Source organism: Cyprinodon tularosa, unplaced genomic scaffold (assembly GCF_016077235.1).
Source record: "Cyprinodon tularosa strain WSP-4 unplaced genomic scaffold, ASM1607723v1 ctg726, whole genome shotgun sequence".
NCBI lineage: Eukaryota > Metazoa > Chordata > Actinopteri > Cyprinodontiformes > Cyprinodontidae > Cyprinodon > Cyprinodon tularosa.
In genome coordinates, this window is record NW_024039481.1 from 731,577 (window position 1) to 742,027 (window position 10,451).

Genomic DNA, 10,451 nt, shown 5'->3' on the forward strand with positions numbered 1-10,451 from the left:
GAGTGTCCGTTGCTCACTGAAAATTGGAGTATTATGCCAATTTAACAGTGAGTTTAAGGAGAGGGTGCAATCTCCTTTTCTCAATGGAAGGACACCGGAACAGGATTATTGTGCCTGTCTGGGCCTTTTAAGCCTTGTAATTCAGGAAAATGAAGTGGTTTTGGCAGACTTCTGCCCGGAAATGCAGATCCTCCTCCGCGCTGTGATGGCCCTCAGACACTCCTCGACCGCAGGTTGAGACTGTAGATTCTCCTGTATGCCCTGCAGCGTGCGCCGTGGCTCCTCAGCTGACTCCAATGGAACCACGTGTCTCCTTCTCTCTTGTAGACGGACAGCCTGAGATGTACTCTCCACGACTCGGTATGGTCTGGCGAAGCGAGGTTCAGACCACTTTCTTTTGATGACCTTCAGGCGCACCCAGTCGATTTCCCGAACTGATCCCGAGCCTGGACGTTCCTGTGACGTCTGGTATTTTGTAAATTCTGCTCCCAGGCCCCTGTAACTTTTGGGAAGGGAAATTTTTTATGAGAAAAATTTGGGGAAAACTTCCCTTTCCACCCTGGAATGCGGGGTAGGGGGCCCTGGAAACTTTCCGCCCCTTGTCTGGACTCATAGGGAAAGAGCCCCCCTTGTTGATTGGTTAATGTTTGATCCTACCTTTAGGGACAGCTTCACTGCCCCTTCCTTTTTTATTTAAATCTGCTACTTTGGAGCTGTATTTTAACCACCCCTTTGACCCTTTTTTTATATGGGGCCTAATGAGAAAGAAATTTTCCCTATATTTTTAAAACCCCAAAATTTTAAACTGTTTTTTTAGAAGCATTCCATAACGGGGTTAATTTGTAAATCTCCAATTTAGACCAAAAAAAATTTTAAATTTTCAAAATTTTTTTTTTTTTTAAAAACCCTTAAAGAATGATCACCTGTTTTTACAGGGAGCAAAAAATACCCAAAAATGCCCTACTTTATTCCAATCTTTTTTAAAAACCCCAAAAATTTAAACCCTTTTTACCTTTGACCCTTTTATTAAATTTAAAACCAAATTTAAAAAAAATTTTTTTTAATTAAAATAATGATTACCCCTTTTTATATTGTTTAAAATTTATCAATTCCCTTTTCAGTTTTGGAAAAGATTTAAAATACAGCTAATTTTTTTAAAAATGATGTAAATTTTTTATTTTAGACCTTCCGGGATTTTCTTAGTTAAAAAAACTTATTTTAAAAAAACCATATAAATTAGAAAATTACAACAACCCAATGATCCCCTTTCCCCTTATTTTTAAAAACATTTATTTTAGGGTAAATTTTTTTATAGTCAATTTTTTTGTTTAGTATATTCAATTTTTACATTTTACTTATTTCTTTACCAAAATAGTTAGCTCTCTTTAATGCTGGAAATACACCGTAAAACATTTAATGTATTTTTGATTTAACTTAAATAACCTTTTTTTCCCGAAAAGAAAATGCAGAGATCCAAACTAAAAATTTTATCAGTAAATTTCCAAATTCATGCCCCCCCTTTTTTTCTATAAAAAAACAAATGTTCTGTCAAAGAATACAATAAAAATCCTTAAACCCTAAATTTGGGAATAAAAATTCCGCTATTCCACACAAATTTTTAGCCTCATGAAACCCACATTTGGGATGAAAAATTCAAACAGGGTGCCCCAAGTTACTTTTACAATCTGCAACCTCAATCAAAGTTTTTAATTTTTTGATTAAATTTATGAAAAAAAAAACACAAAATTTGGTTTGTCATTTGCCAGTAATTTTCAGTCTATAGACACCCAATCCACTTTAACCCCTTAAAATTTTTCAAAATTCCTTTTTAAAAAATTTAAATTTAGTTTTACTGAAGGGTAGCCACGGGTACTAGGGAAAATTTAAAAAATTTAGATAATTTTCCCAGTAGATGAAGCGAAACCCCAAAAATGAAAATTCCCAGCTATATTAAAAAATGAAATTTGCAATCATTATCCCCCCCCAAATTCTTTTGGGGCGGGGAAGGGAAAAAAAAAAAAACATTACCCCTTTTTGTGAGCAAACAATTGGAATCATGGAGGAATGAAAGGGGTCTTAACATTTGGTGCCCCCAAACCCCCTAACTCATCGAAAAAACCTCTGACCCCAGGAGAGGGGGTTTGTCCTCAACCTGAATTACACTGCAGGGCTCCGGGGCGTGAAGAAAACAGGGCCCTCAGGGTATATCTAAAATAAGAAAGAACAAGGGCATCACACACTAAAAAAAATTTTAAAGAAAAAGAACTTATTAAACCACTCCCAAAAGTTTTGTTGGCCCCCCTTTTTTCGTCCCAAACCCTTGCAGATTAAAGGGGAACCCCGGGAATGGGTTTTGGCGCCCAGGTAAATGATCAAAGGTAAAGAACCCCAGGATCAAACTGAAAACCCACAAAAACGGGCCCAAGCTGAGCGACTTGCCATCCCCCCCAATTCTGAAATTCTGCGGGAATCAGAAGGTCTAGGAAGCAGTCATTCCAGCAGTGCAAAACATCTGGTTTTAACAGTCCCGTTTTGATGAATTTTGGGTCACCCTTTCGGGTCGACAGACCCGGGGACATAAAAACCCCAGAAAGACCATTTTCCTCTATTTGAAGCCCCCGCCCGGGGTTTGTCTATGATTTTTTGGTCCCCAAATCATTTGTGATTTCCCCAGCCATAGAAGACTCCCCCCAGTTTAAGCCCGGAGCCCCTTTTTTTTGTTTTCACCCGGGGCTTTTAAAAAGCAACAGCCCAAAGGAAAACATCTGTTCCCGGGTTTCAGCAGGAGAACAGTTCGCTTTCACTGACCTTCTTTCCCCGCTCAACAGGTTCGGTTTCATACAACAGTCCAGCAGAAGAGGGGCCCTATTTGCATAAATTCAGGGGTCTTTTTTCCCGGAAACAACAGGGCCCCGGGGGAGGGCCGGGGTAAATCAAAAAAGACCCCTCCAAATACATCTTCCATGATTCTACCCTTTTAAAAGACCCTTCCCCAAGATCGCCATCAAGTCAGAAGGAAGGAAAACTGCCAGAAAAAAAAAAATAAATACAAATTTAATTTAAAAAGCAAAACTTATTTTTTTCCACATTTTGGGTTACTTTCCCAACTATCATAAAAAAAATTTTAAATTTGTGATCCCTCCTCCCGTGCCCCCGCAAGATTTTTTGGTTGTTATAGCAAAAACCGGCCAATCCCCCAAACCCTGAACTGCAAAAAGAATAAAAGAAATTTGTTAAAATAGTCCAGGGATCGGATGTGCCAAAAATTAAAGAAAATAATGACATTAAACTGTTCAAAACAAATAAAGTCAATACCTGATAAACTTTTCACTCTGCTTTCCCAAAAATTATCAACAAACAAATTTAAAACCACAACCTCCAAACTCATTAAAAAATTTAAACAAACTCTAAAATTTTTCCAATATGTTTACTTATAAAATTTTGTGAGGGAATTCCCCTTTGGGGTCAAAAAATTTTATAAATTGCATATTGTTTCTACAAAATACCAAACATCCTTATCTTTGGGTTCCCACGTTTCCCAAGGGAAAAAGCCCTTTTTCAAATTTCAGAAATCCTTTAATTTATTTTGAATTTCATAGCATTTTTTAACCCAAAAATTTTTTCCTAAAAATTTAAAATTTTAAACCCCCAACTTTTATAAAATTAAAAAGTCAAGCGTTGATGCAGAAATCTATCAAAAATTTTTTAAATGTAAATAGTCATGGAAAATTGATGTTATTTAAAAACCGTTCAATTTAAAGTTTATAAAATTTAATTTAGTAGAAGCTTCTATATCACATAAAACCATATTTTTAGTAAAGCAGGAAGGCCATATGACTTTTCTTTAAAAAAAAACCCATAATTCACAATTGTTGAAGGGAAAAAAAATCAAAATTTTATTAAATTAATTTAATTTACCATTAACCATACCCAAAAATTTTTCCAGGAATTAGGGTCAAATTCTGCTTCCTCCCCTGTTGAATAATAAAATTTTCATTTTAAAACAATTTGGAATCTATGTCCCCTTTTTTTATAAAATTTTTGGGCTAAAAAAACCAAAATATCATAAAAAGTTCCACCTTTTCCCCAAAAATCTTCCATCTAGTTTTTCAAACAAGACTGAAAATTATGTAAATTTAAAAATTCCATCTGAAAATTTTCTTCTTTTTTAAAAAAACCCCCTTGGTTTTTTCTTTTTTCCCCAAAAGAAAAAAAAATTTAGAGGTGGAAAAAAAAAAAATAAGAACTTACCCCCATTATGCAAAAAATTTTCAAAATGCCCAATCATTCACCCATATGAAATATAAACCAAGTTTTTTTAGTTAAAAATTTGGGTTTTATTTTGTTGTCAAAGTGGATAACACAATTTCCTAAAAAACTAACCCTTTCTGCTTTAACCCCAAGGTAAAATTTCTCTTTTTCATTTTAATTTCATGCACAAGCAGATGATTCACCCTTTAACCGGGATCGTGACACCCAAAAAATGAAATTTTATTACCTTAAAAAATTGTCCCTTAAAGCATTTAATAAAAAATATTTATGAAAAAAACCCCCCTTAAAGTGTTCCCTAAATAGTTTAAAAAAGGGAAAAAACACACAGCTAAACACTAAACTAAAGGTCATGTTTACATAGAGCATCCAAAAACCCTTTAAAACCCCATCACCCCAAACCTTCCCCTCTAAATTCACACTAAAGCAGACTCTCAACACATTGTAAAAAGATCGGGAAATGTTACCCCATTTTTTAAAACCCAAAATTCACCCTGTAAAAGTTTTAAACAAAAAATTTTTTATAACACCAGGGTTTTAAAAAAAAAAATTTAATAATAAAAAAAACCATTTTTTACCCAAAAATTTTTCCAAATATTGTTCAGTTTTTTGGGGTAACCTTTTTAAAAACCCCAAATTTTTTAAACAAAACCCCCTTTTTCTTTGATAGCCCATGTTATTAAATGGCTACCAAATCCCCCCTGAAAGGAAAAACCCCAAAAACCTTTCATGTGGTCATGTAATATGCGAAATGGGTGCACACAAAGGATCGTCCTAAAAGAAAAAAAAAGCCCTTTTCTTTAAAGGGGTTTAAAATGTCCCCATTAACAGTTTTAAAAAAACGGGGGTTACCCCGGAAAAACACCCATATGTTTCCCCTTTTTAAAATCTTGGGGGTTTTTTCCCCCTTGTTTCAGGAAAACCTCGAAATTAAAGTGGATTGTCAATTTTAAACATTTATTAAAAAAAAAAAAAAAATTTTGGGGTAAATTCCCAGTGTCTACCGGGAAAAACTGTTTGCAACACATTTCACCCCCCTGGGGAAAGAAAAAACCCTTGTAAATCTGTTTTTTGGGTACTTTTCATTTCAACAAAAAACACAGTCCTAAAGAAATTTTCACATAAAAACCCAAGAATCCTAAAAAGCGTGAGTTTGGAAAATTAGCAAAAACTAAAGCACCCCCAAAAATTTGCAAATAAGGGGGGCCCCAATCGGGCCCCCCTGCTGTGAAAAAAAAAACTTGCACCCAAAAAAACGGAAAAACACCGCTGTCCCACAAACACTTTTTTAAACAGAAAGGGGTAATAAAACACCCAAAGCAAAAAAAATTTTAACAAAATTCAGAACACAAACTTGAAACACAAATCATTTCCCGGGCACAATCTCAGAAAAATTTCGACACAAAAAGACGAAAAGGACACCCCAGGCGTTGGGGACAAAGGGCTACAGTATAACGGGGGAAACAGACACACGCCACAAACAAAAAGGGAAAAAAAACAAAACACAAAAAAACACAGACAACGTTGAAATTTTCAGTCAAGAAAAAGACAGAAAAAAAAGAAAAGAAAACGTCCCGGAGCCGGGTAAAGGAATGTAGACGCATCTTTTAATTGTTTCCCAAATTTTAATTTTACAAAAACCCTTTTTTTTCTCATTTTTAAATTCTCAGCCCACACTTCAGAGCTTGGGGCAACTCGAGGCGAAAATAAGCCTCAAAAATTTTGGTTTTTTTCGATCACTCCCAAACCGCCCAGTGACAAAAAATTTTTTTTTTTTTTTTCTTTTTTAGCTGGGGGAGAGCGATTGAACCCGTATTAAAAACAAAAAAATTTATTTTTTTCCTTTATTTTCCACCCAGTGATACAACTCGGTCCAATTAACCCCCCCTATTAGTCCTTTTCCATGAGTGATCCCCAATGAATTTAAATTAACCCCAAAAAAAATTAAAAAGTCCCCCTGGAGATGGTCGGGAAAACTGGTGAAAACAAGCCAAAACTAAACCAAAACACCCAAATTTTCCCAAAAACTTTTTTTAAAAGGGCCCCGGCATTGCTTTTCAGGGTAAAAAGAATAAATTAATCTTTATTTAAATTTAAACAATTAATAATTAATCAAAACAATTTAAAAAAAAATTCTTAAAAAACCCACTTAAGGGCAAAAGTTAAAGGTTTAAAGGGTCTGTTTTTAACTAGCCAAAAGGGTTCCCCCGTAATGTGTATTTATTTTAAAACCTTTAAAAAACCCACTCTTTTTGAAGGGATTTTTATCTACCCCTGGGAGGGATCTGAATTCTGGAGGCCGCAAAACAGCAAAATCACCCCGGGGCCGGGCCCCACGGCCTTTTAGACAAAAGAAAATAATCAAATCGGGCTTAAAACCGAAGCGTCGGGGGCCGGAAAAAGGATCAATCAGGACCAAAACAGCCGTCCCCCGAGACTCCAGAACCGGCCCCGAGCCCCCCCAAATTTTAAAGGGAAAAAAATATTCTAAACCCCCAGTTAACTTTGGAAAAAGGTTTTGCCTTTTTTATTCTTCCCTTTTCCCCCGGGGCCACTCCGGGGGGGGGGCTGCGTTTGGTAATAAAAACCAACATTGATGTTGACGTCAAAAGAATTACGGGGTTTAATCCCAAAAATAAAAACAAGGATACACTTAGAAATAAGACAATGCACAAACCCCACACCAGAAACTGCGGGAACCCAAAAGAGACATACATTCCATTACCTGGGGCTAGGAGGAAAAAAAGCCCCGACGTTAAAAAGACATCTTTTTGGGGATTTTCAAGAAACAAAAACTTATCTTTTTCTTCTATTTAAAAAGCTTTATCCCCTTTATCTAATCCATTTTAAAAAGGGGCTGGCCCCCGGGTTTCCCCCAAACAAAAAGCCATCTCTGACACTGCTAGGGGGTTTTCCCCTTTTTTTACCCGCAAAACCCGGGGGCCAAATTTCTTTTTTTGTTTTAAACAAGAAAAGGCGGAAAAGCTTTTCCTGGATCTGCAAATTTTCCAAAAATTTTAAAAAAAACACAAGAAAGCTCTCACAGACAGTTTTTGGAAAGCGGGGGGGCTCACCATCCCCGGGTTTTTTATTCTGAAAAGACTTTTGGGCCCTTTTGTAAACCATAGCAAAAAAATCTCTCCGCAGGGTTAACTTTTTTCACCCCCCAAAGGGGATACTCAAATTTTTATGGGTGGGTGTCTAAATATTAAACCATTTTTGTAGTTTTAAATCTTTTTCACACCCGGTTTTAAAAAAATTTAAAAAATATGTTCAAGTGAGATTTTTTACACATGCCATAAAATTAAAATTTTATTTAAAATCAAAAAAATAATAAATTTTTTTTAAAAATAGTACAGAGTGAGGGGGCGCTCCCGCTACGGGGATTTCATTTTTCAGCCCGGGATTTCACTTTTTCCCCATAAAAACCGGACCGGGGGTCCGCTAATCCGTACCCCGCATTTTTAAAACCCAAGCCAAAAGTAACAAGTAAAAGGTTGTTTTAATAATGTAAGGGAAAAGAAAGTTAAAAGATATTGTGGGGAAAAAGTAATGGTAAAGTCAGAAGTAAGAAAAAAATTTTGTAATGGAGTAAATTTTAGATACCTTTAAAAAATGTACTTAAGTACAGTAACCCAAGTTTTGTACTTCGTTACCGACACCTCGCCCCTTTTTGGGTCATCGTGTGGGGATTAAAATCCCGCTGTTGTCCAACAGAAAATTTAGGGAAAAATTTGAACCTTTTGCTGGTGAAATTTTCCCGTATCCCCCGGTTTAAAAGTCAATTTCCCAAAAAATTAAAAAAAAAAAAAAAAAAATCCACTGGGGCAATTTTCTTCCCATCCAGGAACGGGTTTTTTTAATTCCCAAAAAGTTTAGAAAAAAAGCGTTTTATTCAAGGGGTTTTTTCAGGAGCCCACCAAAACCCTTTCTTTTGTTTTAGAAAAAGGCTTTCAAGACAGCTGTAAAAGGCGGGTCTTTGCAAAAAACACACAGCCAGGCGGACCCAGCCTCCCAGCCCCGCTCCCATGCCAGAGGAAGAAAAGGCACAACCACCTTTCCCGGTTTAGAGGGAAAAAGGGTCACTGGGAAAAAAGGCTGATCTCCAACATCTATAAACCAAAAGGGGTTTTATGGAGCAGCACAGGATATTTCTTTCCCGGTTGGGAAACAAGCCAAAAAGGAAATCAAGGACAAGCTACTACGAAAAAAAAAAGCCCGAGGGGAGCAATGTTAGAGTTTGAGCTAACAGATTCCTCAGAGTAGGAGAAAGAGAAAAGAATGAACCAGTTCAAATTAAACCCTTAAAAAGAGTGTGGAAGTTTTTTAAAATTTAATTTTGGGGTTTTAGTTTTTGGCGTAAAATTTTTGGGTTTTCATTTTTAATCTGAAGGGGAGATGGCAGGTTTTTATATCCCCCCATGTGGTATAAAGTCCCCCAAAGGGTTCAACCTATTTTGAAAGGGAGGGGTGGGCAAAACCCTTCTGTCCCAGAATATCACACATATTTTGAGGACTTTATGCAATGAGAGCAGAGATTGATACCAAACTGAAAAAAAATACGGTTTTAAAAAAAAAGGGTAATTTTTTTAAGCAGGGGGGGGGAGTTTCAATCCGTGGGGGGCTGGTTTAAAAAATAATTTTTTTGGGGGGGTGAAAATAGCCTAGTGGATGTTTTCCCCAATAACCCCGGGAAAAAGAAATTCAAATTAAACCCAATTTGGGCCAAAACTAAAAATTTAACATTTAAAAAATTTTTTAATTTTCTTATAATAACTAACCCGTGAGATTTGGGTTTACGGGGACGGGGGTTTTTTTTGGTCCAAAATCCATCTCAGTCGGGGTTTTCCCGGGGTTGGTGATTTTTTTGAGCCCCAAAAAACCCCAAACAGGGTGAAAAAAACAAAAATAAAAAGTATTCCCGGGCCTCAGCCTCCTCCAGTTACCAGCCAAAGAAAAAAAGAAACAGAAAACAAAAAAATTTCCCCTTTTTTTTCCCCAGCCCCCAAATTAAAAAAGTTTTTAAACCCCCCACCTCAGGCTCTTTTATTTTGATTTTTTTCTATTAATCGTTTTTCCCATAAATTACCTCCAACAAACAATTTATAAAAAACAAATAATTTTTACAATTTTTTTTTTTTAACAATTCATTAACTTTCAAAACCACCAAATGGGTTTTTAAACCCCGCAAAAACCCAGCCGACCTTTAAGATACAAAAACCCCGAAAAAAATGTAAAAAACCCCCACCCCCCACATACCCCCCACAAACCACACACACACCCCGGTACAACCCCCTAAAAAACAACACACACACCCCCACCAACACACACACACACACACACACACACACACACACAACGGCTAACCCCACTGAAATAATTTAAATGTGCCCCCTCAATACCCCGCAGGGGAAACCCGGAAAAAAGCTTGTTTTGTTTTAAAATTTATGGAGCTACTGGGTCGCGCGAGGTATTTGGGCCTCACAAAACAGTATAAAAGGAACTGTTGTGTGGCCGCAAAGTTAGAGGGGGTTGTTTTAAGCGACGAGGTTTGGGTTTTTGTCACAGTCACAATAACCATGAAAAGAAATGTTCATATCCCACAACAGGGATGTTTTCTGGCAAAAAGGGTAGATTAAAAAAAAAGGGTCTAGAAATTTGGGGGAAGCTGCATTTTCGCTCGTTACATTCGCCATCTTCCCTTAATTGTCTACCCCGCGCTTGGGTTCAAAGGCCCCCTTAAAAACGCAGTATTTTTCCGCGCCCCCAAAACCCAAAAAATTCCCAGAAGGGTGAAATTTGGGCCCTTTAAAATTTACCTAGGGGAATAGTACATGATTTACGGGTTTCTTGCAAAATGTGGGTTGGTTTGATCAGCGCCCCCAGAAAAAGAGACGGTAGGAGTCTGTTTGGGAAATCCACAAATTAATGACAGTAATTGGGGAAAAAAAGTTTAAAATAATTTGTTTTGCTTTTAAGTTACACAGTCTAGGGAAATAAAACCCGAATTTAAAGAGTTAATTTCTAAAAATATATTTTACGTTTTCCCTCTTTTTTCAGGGAGGGCGGGGCCCCAGCGCCCCCTATGGGCCGGGGCCCCCCCCGGTTTAAAACTATGATTTTTATCCTACTGTAACCCCCGCCCCAGAAACCAAATTTTCCGGGGGCCAGATGTTTACTTT